Source organism: Anolis sagrei, chromosome 2 (genome assembly GCF_037176765.1).
Source record: "Anolis sagrei isolate rAnoSag1 chromosome 2, rAnoSag1.mat, whole genome shotgun sequence".
NCBI lineage: Eukaryota > Metazoa > Chordata > Lepidosauria > Squamata > Dactyloidae > Anolis > Anolis sagrei.
This window is the reverse complement of record NC_090022.1, coordinates 189,375,485-189,388,224: the sequence shown is the minus strand read 5'-3', so window position 1 is coordinate 189,388,224 and position 12,740 is coordinate 189,375,485. Positions and strand designations below refer to the sequence as shown.

Here is a 12,740-nt window from a genome sequence, read left to right as displayed (position 1 = left end):
GCCCACTCTAGAGTGTAGTTGCAATGTATATGAAGATATGGGTTGCTGTGAGTTTTTCGGGCTATGTGGAACATCTAGTAGCATTTTCTCCTGACGTTTTGCCTGCATCTGTGGTTAGCATCGTCAAAGGTTCTCTGAAGATGCTAGCCACAGATGCAGGTGAAATGTCAGGAGAGAATGCTACTGGAACATGGCCACACAGCCTGAAAAGCTCTGAACAGCCCAGTGATTCTGGCCAAGAAAATTTCTGATCACAATTTAAAAATTATGTATCATCATAATTACCACTATCATCATTACCATGACTACCTGTACAATTAATTGCAGCTTGATGGGCAGTCCCCACTCAATTCAATGAGACTTGCTTCCAAGTTAACACACTTCCTCCACAGCCCCTCACTGTATTAAAGCAATACTGTATTAGAGATCTCTATTTAATTATGTTTTAAATACAGTGGGATGTAAGATGGCTAAATTGACCCATAGGGTCTCACTCAAAGCATGACTTAATTTGTAACCAACTGGTTGTTTGAGGACTGGGATATCAATTTTCTGAATATCAAGTCCCCACCATGTTGTCTTCCATACAACTGTTTTGAAGACTTCCCCTGGACTTACGAGAATCTGGGAAAATTCACTCACAAAATCATGAATCACTTTGGTGTTAAAAAAAATACACTCATTGAAGGCATGGGACAGCAGTTGGCTGGACATAAAGAAGGCAGCAAAGGACTCCACAGAAGTGAAGAGACTGCTGGCCCATGGCCAACAAGGCTGGGCTGTATATAGTGGCATAAATTGTGTAGAAAATTGCTGGTCGGTTCACCTTGAAGAGGGAACTTGCTTCCAAAGACGCTTAAACACTCATCCAAATAGATAAAACTTATTTATTACCAGTGAGTGGTTGGACAAATTGTTGCAGGCAGTAAAAGTGCATATTGTTTCTGAGCTTGCTTGCTTGCTGAATGTGTGTGTGTGTGTATACACACACCTATCTGGTTGTATTTTATAGCTATGGTTTTAACATGAATTCATTAAGGAGCTGGAGTTATATCTCCACATACATATATATATACACACACCTCCTGAATTCTGAAGAATAATTCCGCCTTGGAAGGAAAGAGGAAAAATATACCTTCTGGGTAATATTTCAGAGGGGTGAATTATTCCACCATAACAGGAAATATGCAAAAGCTTATTTAATCAATCCAAACGTAATTCAAATAATTTACAGGTCTGATATTCTCCATACCAGAAGGATAGTGAGTGCATAATTTTAAGATCAGATGAAATTTGCCCTTTAGATTTAAACAAAAGTGTTGTTGTTTGGTGACATAAATGTTGTAAGACTAATTTGCACAGAACAGAACTTGGAAACCCCCACCACTCTCAAGAGAACCCCAGCCTTTGGTTTTCCTGGGGTCACAAATCTCAGGTAGTGTAGACAGGCAACCTCATAATCTTGAACAGGTAGCATCCATGTGTAATTTAAAAGACTTTATTTTTTCCTTGTGTGTGTTTCCACTCCCAAACTTCACAACCTGACATTTCAAAGACTGCAAAGACTATCCAAAGCCCAACACAGAGAAGTATTTCCTGGGGCCCTTCCAGACAGGCCCTATATCCCAGGATCTGATCCCAGGTTTTCTGCTTTAAACTGGATTATATGAGTCCGCACTGTCAAATAATCTGGGATAATTTATTTATTTATTTATTTACACATTTCTACCCCTACCCCAGAGGGGCTTACAAGTAGGCAATCATACAAAACCATAGGATATGTACAATTACAAATATATAGAGTTATAAACTACAGAAAACCTGGGATCAGATCCTGGGATAAAGGGCCTGCCTGGAAGGGCCTCTGGTATCTTGGTTTTAGGCCTCTTCCTGCGGTTATTTGGGTACTGATTCAGAAAATTGCATTGGATACACTGCATCTTCTGATTTCTTGGATATGGTGTGTCCAATGACTGAAAAGGTTGTATCATATAAATCTGTGCTTTTGGTATGAAATAAGTAGAATAGAAATAAGTAGATTAGCAGATAAGTAGAAATAAGTAGTTAGTTTCTGGTGGCTCAATGTGGTCAGAGGTTAGAATCCGGGGAGTGGGGTGAGCTTCTGCTGTTAGGCCCAGCTTCTGCCAACCAACATAGCAGTTCAAAAACATGCAAATGTGAGTAGATCAATAGGTACCACTTCATCAATCACGTTGACCACATGATCTTGGAGGCTTCTAAGGACAATGGAGATGAGCACCAACCCCCAGAGTCAGACATGACTAGACTTAATGTCAGGGCAAAACCTTTACCTTTACCTAAGTAGATTTTCATGTAATACGCTTAAAAATTAATATGTTTCCTTCATGCTTAAAATATGTTAATTTAAATACAACATTAAAATAAGCTGCTTTTAATGACCAGGCAAAGTGAAGAGTGGTATATGTTCTGTATCTCAAAAGCTAGAGCTGATAAACTGGTGCCATTTTTGGAATCAGCAGGTCAACCATACCCAGGAACAGGCTAACATTTGAGGCACCCAAATGTGTGTTGTCCAATAGGCATGCCAATAATTTCAATAAAGAGAACTGGACACATTTATCAATGGTAAAGTTGGCAAACTAACACTTAGATCAGTTTCAGGGATTGGATGGGTTATCTTTAGCTGAGTTAAACCATGATTAAATTCCTATATATAGGGAATTAAATCATGGTTTATATATGTATATTATATAAAAGCACCCCAGTGAAATAAAAATATTAATTTTATTAAAAATTTCCCAATATGTATTAGAAAATATGATCTATACTACAAACTGACATGCCTGCCTTCCTTCCTACCATGGCTCTTCCCTCTGTCCATCATATATAGGGCTAATCTTGGCCACATAGAGGAATCCCTTCTACCAAGCTTCTGTGGATTCCTAAGCTTGTTTTTAAGGGGGTTGAGAAGACGGTTGGCAATTCTGTATCTGGCACTTGGTGACATTGGTGATGCCTTCCTTGGTGACAAATGGCCCCTCTTGGGAGGTCGGGCTTTGCTCTTGGCCTTCACGGAGGGGAATCTGTGGCTGAACTGTCTGCCTTCTTGTTCGCCTTGGCTTTCATCCTGTCAAGGCCTACAAGCCAAAAAGAAAATAAAGGGGGAAGAAAAGGAAGAATGATAAGAATTCCCTTTCTCTTCTTTTGTCGATTCCGGTGAGGATGGAGCAAATAAATAGAGAAGCAATTAATACATTAAGCAATGTTACATGAACAGCATTACAAAATGAAAAATCAATTTGGTGGGTTATCATTAGCACGAGAATACTAAGCCCCTTTTGGGATGGGCAAAATTAGCCATGCTGAGGGGAAATAGGAAAGGACACCAGAGAGGACCCACCTTTGGAGGCAAGTATCAATAACTCCCATATTTCTATGATGACAGGTGAGGATAGTGACTGCTATGATCCCTATTAAAAAATGTCAATGCATGTAAATATTCATCTATTTTTGGAAGCATTCTTAAAGCATGGACAGCGGAAAATGCATGCTAGCATAACCCAGGGCCTATCCACACAGCCATATAACCCAGAATATCAAGGCTTTGAACTGGGTTGTCCACACTGCCATATGTTCCAGTTCAAAGCAGATAATCTGGGATTTTATTCAGCTGTGTTGAAGGGCCTAGGCATACCTATACCAGTGGTAGTTTTATTAATATAAAAGAACAAAACTCATTTCAAAATATTGGATGACAATGGTAGTTGTTGCCTAGATGTTTGCAGCTATCCTGCTGCAAACAATAGAACTGAATAGGGGTTAACTGGGCTTCATCTTTAGATGATGATGATGGATGGGAACAAAACTGAGGCCCCTTCTACACTGCCACGTAAAATCCAGATTATCTGCTTTGAAATGTATTATATGGCAGTGTAGACTCATATAATCCAGTTCAAAGCAGATAATGTGGATTATCTGATTTGAAAAGGTGGATTATATGGCAGTGTAGAAAGGGGCCTGAGTTCAACACTGTAAAGTCTCATTGATTTTGCGGTGAAGCATTGAATGTTTGCCTCTATGTGGTTTTAGTGTGTTGTAATCCACCCCAGTCCTCTTGGGGACATTGGGAGAATATAAATAAAGATGATGATGATGATGATGGTGATGATGATAATGATGATTTTAACAGAAAAAAGTTGTTTAACCTTCCCACTGAAACTGGTGGTGTATCTACACTGTAGGATTAATGTAGCTTGATACCACATTAACTGTCATGGCTGAATACTATGGGATCATGGGAATTGTAGTTAAATGATACCTTATCATCCTTTGGCAGAGAAAGCTAAAGATCTTGTCAAACGACAATCCCCATGATTCCATAACACTGAACCATAGCATTTAAATTGGTGCTAAACTGCATTAATTGTCGATGCACTCTGGGAGGTCTGTGGATTTGCCTGGATTCTCCTTAATGGGATTAATCTCAGTGCCATCTAGGTTAGCACTTACTCATAGCAGTGGTCTCTGGATGGGAGCCAATTCCAGGCAAATTTCCAGAAAAGATAGGAAACAATGGTAGTGAATTACTATAAATATGTTGCCGGTTCCTGGCGCATGGAGGGAAAAATAATTGTCAGTCTTCCACATCAGATAGATAGAGGGCCCTTCCACACAGCCATATAACCCAGAATATCAAGGCAGAAAATCCTACAGTATGTGCTTTGAACTGGTTTATCCATGCTGACATATATTCCAATTCAAAGCAGATAATGTGGGATTTTATTCAGCTGTGTGGAAAAGGCCAGAGAAACACTGCTCTAAATAATACTGTATGTCCCCTCTTTCATTAAAAAATTGACAAGCTAGCAATAGGGACGCTGGAGGAAAGCTCTTTTGGGGTGGCAGAAAGAGAAAACAATGCATTGGAGAAGCCAGAGGCCCTTCCACACAGCTGTATAACCCAGAATATCAAGGCAGAAAATCCCACAATATCTCTTTTTGAACTGGGTTATCTGAGTCCACACTGCCATATATTCCAGTTCAAAGCAGATAATGTGGGATTTTATTCAGCTGTGTGGAAGGGGCTCTATATAGCCTTTCCTCATGTACCAAAAGCACCTTCCAAAGCCACCCCTTGGCAAGGGACCTGCTAGCACCCACATCCAATACACATCATAATGAAGAATTAAATCACAAGCAAGTACCAGGGTGAACTGTGGTGTTGAAGGAAAGTTCTGAGAGTGCCTTGGACAGCGAGAAGATCCAATCAGTCCATACTTCAGGAAATAAAGTATGAGCCAGACTGCTCATTGGAGGGAAGGATAGTAGAGGCAAAGTTGAAGTACTTTGGCCACATCATGAGAAGAAAGAAAAGCTTAGAGAAGACAATGATGCTGGAGAAAATGGAAGGAAAAAGGAAGAGGGGCCGACCAAGGGCAATATGGATGGATGGTATCCTTGAAGTGACTGGCTTGACCTTGAAGGAGCTGGAGGTGGTCACGGCCAACAGGGAGCTCAGGCGTGGGCTGGTCCATGAGGCCACAAAGAGTCTGAAACGACTGAAGGAATGAAAAACAAGAATAACAAGTACCAGGGGGTTGGTGAACAACTCAGGACCCTTCCAGACAGGCTCTACATTTCAAGAACTGACCCCAGGTTTTCTGCTTTAAACTGGATTATATGAGTCAGCACTGCCAGATAATCTGGGATAAATAGAAAACTTGGGATCAGATCCTGGGATATCGGGCCTGTTTGGAAGGGCCCTTAAATACCCGCCTTCCTCCCACACCACCATATGCTCTATGCTCTACTCCGATGCAAATACCATTAGGTTCAAAGGAGGTAAGTCAACAGAGGACTAAAGAGAGCCTCCAAAATCTCTGGAAAACTGAATTGGTCTTGATCTGAACCCAGTCGCTTTCAAGATCTCTTTGGCAGCTTTCAAGCCCGTTTTGTGTGGTTGAGCCAAACTCCTCAAAGCATGATGTGTTGCTGCTTTGTATCGCCCCCCCCCCTCACCCTATGTGAAGGGATCCTGTATTTAATCCGCAAGTGTAAATCCGCTTTGCAAAACACACCGAGAAGCAGCACCGCCGTGGGTTTCAACCGCAGCAGGAGCAAAGCCTCCCTCTGTCCCCCAACGAGACGAGGCTCTTTTAAGTAACATGTGCCACCGCCATCAATATGCCAGCGCACCTTTTACTGAGTATTTTCTCCCCCTTTTATAAGGGTGGGTTCATAAATACACAATAAAGACAGAGTGGGAATAATTAGCAATGTTTACCAACATATGCCACCCACGCCACCTTTGAATCCGTCTTTTATACTCTGGGATTGGGAAATGAAATAGAATACGAGTAATTAGTTTTAAAGCAAAGCGTTTCAAATGGAAACTTATAGGTAAAGCCTAATGAACTGCAGAGGAGGGTAAAAAAAATATCCCAGCCTGATTTTTATATGACTTGGTAGGTAGCAAGGAGACACCGCAATATTTTACTGTGGAGAGAATAAATTAATTAATATGTCTGTAAGCAACCGACTGCAGTGGCTCCATGGTTGACTGCCTTTAAACGAGATATATGTATCAGGCCTCGCTGGTGTTGTTAACAAGAGTGATAATAAAGATGAAAAGGATCGGAAAGATAAAAAGATCGGTAGGTTTGTCTTCTATGCAGGGAAGTGGAAGGCTTTGCTGAGATTGTCTTACCGGCAGGCTTTGTGTCTGGGGGATGATGTGACAACGGATTGGGTTTGGGAGACAAAGATTTCTTTCTTTCTTTCCAGAAAGTCATACATTGAGATTACATTTAGATCTGGGTTGGAGCCAGATTTAGCAAAGTAGACCTATTGAAATAAAAGGGGCACTCAAATCATAGCTGACTGCATTCCCATTGATTTCCGTGGGTCTGACCCATAGCTGGACCCAACCTAGGTATACACAGGGGCTAGATCTACATTGTAATGTAGATCTAGCCCCTGTGTATACCTAGGTTGGGTCCAACTATAGGTCAGACCCATATCATGCAGTTCGAATTGCATTACATAGTCAGTTTAATGCACTTCAGAGCATTTCAAACTGCATTATATAGGTCTACTCTGACCACACAATACAGTTCAAACGGCACTATATAGCAGTGTAGATCTAACCGCACACACACCACTTTGAAAGGAAATGTTACCATGGTTCTGACCCGACCCAAGGTGGGTGATACCCACTAGTTTCAGTTAGTCCTGCTCCTAAATCTTCTCCTTTACTCAGCCCCCTTTTACACTGCCATAGAGTTCAGATGATCAAAGCAGATAATCCGCATTATCTGCGTTGAACCGGATTATATGAGTCTACACTACCATATAATCCAGTTCAAAGTAGATAATCTGCATTTTATATACCAGTGTAGACTCATACCCAGGGCCCTTCCACATAACCATATAACCCAGAATATCAAGGCAGAAAATCCCACAATATCTGCTTTGAACTGGGTTATCTGAGTCCACACTGCCATATAATTCAAAGTAGATAATCTGCATTTTATATAGCAGTGTAGAAGGGGCCCCAGGGCCCTTCCACATAGCCATATAACCCAGAATATCAAGGAAGAAAACCCCACAATATCTGCTTTGAACTGGGTTATCTGAGTCCACACTGCCATGTAATCCAGTTCAAAGCAGATAATGTGGAATTTTATACAGCATTATGGAAGGTCCCTCAGATGCACAGAGACAACAGTGTTTAATTTCAAATTCAACCCACAAAGGAGTGCCGAAGTCCCTTCCCTTGAAAGTATGGCTTCCCCCATCCTGAATATCTCTGTCCCTATTGATTCAGGTATTAAATCGATGCTTAACATCGGCTGGATCGTGGCCCTCTGCTTGGATGCAAAACTGCCCCCTCTCCTTCCCAGAGCTGATGAATTTAAACCCTTCTGCTTTTACGGTATGCCCCAAAAGTCAGAATTCTTACTGTTTTTCTAAATACGTTTACATTTCAGAACCTCTGTTTACATTTGCCTGAAACAATAACAGCGGGACCCTGGAACTGCCACGCTACAAAATATTGTCCATTCTCCGCAGTATAGCGGTGCGGAGGCGCCTTTGTTGTTCTTCTTACTAGATGTGAAGGTCTCAAAGAATCGCCGCCAACATTAATCTTTTCAGGAAAGGGAAGGCGGGAGAGAATCATTTCAGCAGTTGTATCCCAGCCTTAGCCTTTACTAAAACGCACTGTTTCATAGAGATGATCCCATAATTACAGGGCAAGGAGACATTCATTTCATTGGGTTGAAATAAGCTAGTAACCTATGACGAGGGCAGCGAAAAGGAAATGGTTATTGCCATGATTAGCAGTATTACATGAAGGAGGCGAGGAGGAGCAGGCATCCTCCTCAGGAACAAGAAGAATCACACAGACTGGTCAAAATGGATTCGCTATAGACTCCATTACTATATTTTGAGGACTGGGTTGGACCTCATTGTTTGAAAGGCAAAATCTAATGGCCCGCAGGCTGCCTTTTTGGCGCTTAAGTAGGCTCTACATAAGCCAGAAATACTGTCCCAGGGCAAGAAAAGGAAGGAGAGGTAACATACACTCATTTTGCATGTATTGTAATTACCATTGGATGACAAGGCGGCTGGTTTCCTTGAGGGCAAACCAGTCAAAGGAACAGGGATGCAAACGTATAGGGATGCAAGCATCCAGGTCCAGATCCACACACTGGGAAGACTTGATCACAAAAGGTGTCCAAAATAAAGGCTTTGGCTTACATACAAAACCTCCCCAGTTGTTTTTACTGCAAGGAGAAAGAGACCCTGAAGTATTCCAGAAATTGTTTAGGGATAGTTCAAGATTGCAAGCTTGCTTAGAGATAATTCACGATTGCAAAAGATTGTTTCGATTTGTAATGCCTTTCAGTACAATGTTGGACTCATCTATGCGCCTGTGTGTAGGTATGAACACACACACCAAAGTACAACAAACCTCTCAATTTCTCCACAGGGTAACCTATTTTTTAAATTATTATTATTATTATTATTATTATTTATTAATCATGCCAGCAGTTGTATCCAAGCCTTAGCCTTTACAAAACGCGGTTTCATATAGATGATCACATAATTACAGGGCAAGGAGAAATTTATTATTATTATTAATATATTATTATTATTAATATAATAATAATAATAATAATAATAATGGATGCATGCACTATGCTCTACACTTATTAATCCTCCTTCCATGGTCAGAAGCATATGTTTCGTAGAGATAATCACATAATTACAGGGTAAGGAGAAATTAATTATTAATAATAATATATTAATAATAGTAATACTACTACTACTACTACTAATAATAATAATAATAATAATAATAATGGATGCATGCACTATGCTCTACACTTATTAATCCTCCTTCCATGGTCAGAACCAGATGATAAAGCTAACTGAAATTAATATCTATATCTCTATTTGTAGTCTAGTTTCACGCCTGAAATAAGGGAAGGATCTCGAACAAGAGGAAAATACTTTGTCAAGCATGGTCACTGTAAGGATGACCCCAATTCCCTCTATAAAATTAGATAAGCCGACGGGCCCATAAGCCCCTCTTCTAAAGTCTGTGACTGATATTATTTTCTCTTATTTTAAAGATGGTGGGATGTGAAATTCGAGAAACAGAAGTGTTGGTAATCCTCGCATAATGATTCACCTTAGTTGGCCTGGAACTCAATGGCTTAAATAGGAAGTGTTCATCTTGAATGACTAATGGGGCCGGGAATTTGGGCAAATCTAACCATGTTATGTTTCTCCCGCTGTTTTTTTAAATTATTATTATTATTATTATTTCAACTTTCTTTTCTTGTCATGTTAGCCTAAATGGTAAAGGTTGCCATTTAGGCATACATGTAATCTTTCATATAATCTGTTTACATGTAATTTTACATGTAGTCTTACATGTAATCCGTGAGGGCTTCTTTTGTCTTCTGCCCAAACAGACGCACACCACACATAAGGTCTAAACTCTCCCTGAACCCACATGCCGATCTTTTCCAAAGCAAAACCGGCACTTAGCAATTTGTGTCTATTAATAATATCAGCATCAGCGTTGTAATATTGATTAATATTATTCGGCTGTTTCAGAAATGGCGAGTGAGCCTGTTCTTTTTTTTCTCAGCCTATGTGAGCAAACTGGGTTGTTTTTTCACGTCCCAGATTTGAGTTTTCCCCTCAAGAAATGAAGCTTTCAGTAGATGCCAGGATAAGCAGAGATCTTGTTTGCTAAGGAGCTCTGGGATTAGAAGGAGAAAATCAAGTCCAGGAGGGAGAAAAAAGGAAAAGGGGAGAGAGACAGCTATCAATTCGAGTCTGGACAGACCATTGCATTAAAAAGAAGAGCTGACCACGACCACCAGCCTTTTTCTCTCTCCCCCACCCCCCCGCCCCATGCCATCTCCACTACTTCAAGGCCACATTCAACAACAAAAACAACCTCCGACGCTGCAGTCTGCCCCAAGCCCATTACGGAAGGGTTCCTCTGAATAGCCCTTTAATTCAGCAAGCTCAAGATTGCAAGAGGACGGGGGTTGGGGGGGGCGGTTGGGGGGACGGAGACCGTCTTTGGGGGGGGTTAACCTTTGGCGATTTCTACTCTCGAACCTTCCCTCCCCCCTTTTCTCCCCTTTTCTCCCCTCCCTTCGCCCTCCCCTAGGAAGTAGAGAAATATCTATTGTACCTCTTTTGGTGCAGGCTTTAAAAAATTCAGCCCAAGATCTTAGCAATTCGGTGAGACCTTGTCTCTAATCCGCCGCTGATCTCTCCCCCCACCCCCTCCTCTCTCTTTTTTGGGTCGGGATGACTTCTGTTTACAACTGTCTGTCTGGGTGGGCGGGGGCCGCCATTGCAAAGTGAAGGTCAAGTTAGCATCCTACCTTATATGGCTATACGGCTGTCCTCCATTTTCAGGGGTTTGTCACAAGGCGGCTCAATGGACATCGCCTGGCTTCCCCCAAGTAAACATGGGGGGGTCTCTGTCCTCCCCCAGCCCGCCATTCTTGTTTTTGGGGGAAAGGGGGGTCATCTGAATGCAACGAGAGAGGCAAAGGGGGGCTTAGAAGATCTACTCGTGACGACCGCGGCTTGGAAAATCCCCCCCCCCCTTTCTCTCTCCCTCGCTGCCTCCCTTCTCTCTCTCTCTTCCTCCCCCCCCCCCCTTTCTTGGATTGCAGACTTCAAACAAGTCTTCTTTCAGCAAGATGCAAACACGTCTGCCATGGAGGAAATTAAACGTCATAAAGAAAAGCCCAATTAGGGTTTTAATGTCTCAACATTCCCGTTTCCTCCAGAAAACAATGAAGTTCGCTCGGTAAGGAGGGGAGGGGAGAAGGGAGGGAAGAAAGGAGGGAGGAGGGAGGGAAGGAGAGAAAGGAAGACTTAGGTTTCCTTGTTTTGAAAAGTATAATCCTTAAAGGGAAGATGGTGGAGGGAGGAGATTGTCACTAAGGAAGAGGGAGCCCCAAAAGACGGGAGCGTGGGTGCGCGCGCGCGAGTGTGTGTGTGTGACTTTATAGAAGTGTGTGCTTATGTCTGTGTGTACACAAAGGCGGATAGACAGGAGAGGCGCGCGCACACGTGCACACACATTTACACACACACAGGGTCCTAGGCCAAAGCAGCCTTAACCCCCTCCGGACATCTGCCAATGATTGGGGAGTAAGAAAGGAGTGGGTGGTCTCGGGAAAATACAGAGATTGAGCTGATAAAGCCCTATAACGAGGAGGGGGAGAGGTGTGAGGGAGAAGTAAGGGGCCCCTGGGGGACTTTGGGTGCTCTCCTATCTCCCCTCTCTTATCTCCCTTCCCTGGGGCCAAGCAGTTTCCAGTATGGCAGGACTTTGTGGAGGAAAAAGCCCAAGGCAACCAGCAATCGATGCCACCCACCGGGAGGAGGATGGCTAGCCTCTGCCTTTGCGACCCAAAGCACACCCTGTGGGTCTCAGCCCTGACTGGCATCGTGCCCCCAAGAGCCAGACACTGGCGTTTTCCTGACACTTCCACAGACTCTTTTGTAGATTGTGACTGTGGGACAGGAGGAGAGCCATCGCGGGCGTCCTTTCCCCGCAATGCCCTAAATCAAGGAGTAGACCGAGTCTCCAATGACAGCCCCAAAAGCTGTTTAATCTATCCAAGGTGCGTGCTTTTGCGTGTGTCTTCCTCGACTGAAACCAGATGTGCGTTTAAAAGCTGCTCTTGTTTAAAATAATAATAATAATAATAATAATAATAATAGGAAAACGCCCCTCCCCACTTTGCACTCCCAGTTGTAACTTTTCTTTATTTGGATCTTGCAGGGATGGGAAGCCACTAGCGGCTTTCATAGATTGGAAAACAGGCAGATAGGGAGGGGGGTGCATTACCACATTTAAAAATAGATAAATTAAAAACAAATTATTTATCGAGGTTTTTTTTTACAGTAAATATAACTTCTTTCAATCCAAATTAGTCAATCATTTTGCCCTGTTACCCGAGAAAACCCCGTGATATGGTAGCCATATGTAGAAGACTTCCGCACTGCTTTGAACTGGAATATATGGCAGTGTGGATTCAGATAACCCAGTTCAAAAGATATATTGTGGAATTTTCTGCCTTGATATTCTGGGTTATATGGCTGTGTGGAAGGGCCTCTGGCTTCTTCAATGCATTGTTAGCTCTTTCTGCCACCCCAAAAGAGCTTTCCTCCAGCGTCCCTAATGCTAACTTGTCAATTTTTTTTTT

The 12,740-nt window shown here is 42.3% G+C and overlaps 1 long non-coding RNA gene across 1 annotated transcript; it reads right to left on the bottom strand.

Moving 5' to 3' along the window:
* Positions 1-2,749: 2,749 nt before the first annotated feature.
* On the bottom strand, positions 2,750-11,117 carry LOC137096115 (uncharacterized). Its single transcript, XR_010909286.1, has 2 exons — positions 10,899-11,117; positions 2,750-3,119 (listed from the first exon to the last, which is right to left on the bottom strand). It is a non-coding gene; the product is annotated as an uncharacterized lncRNA (long non-coding RNA).
* Positions 11,118-12,740: the final 1,623 nt, after the last annotated feature.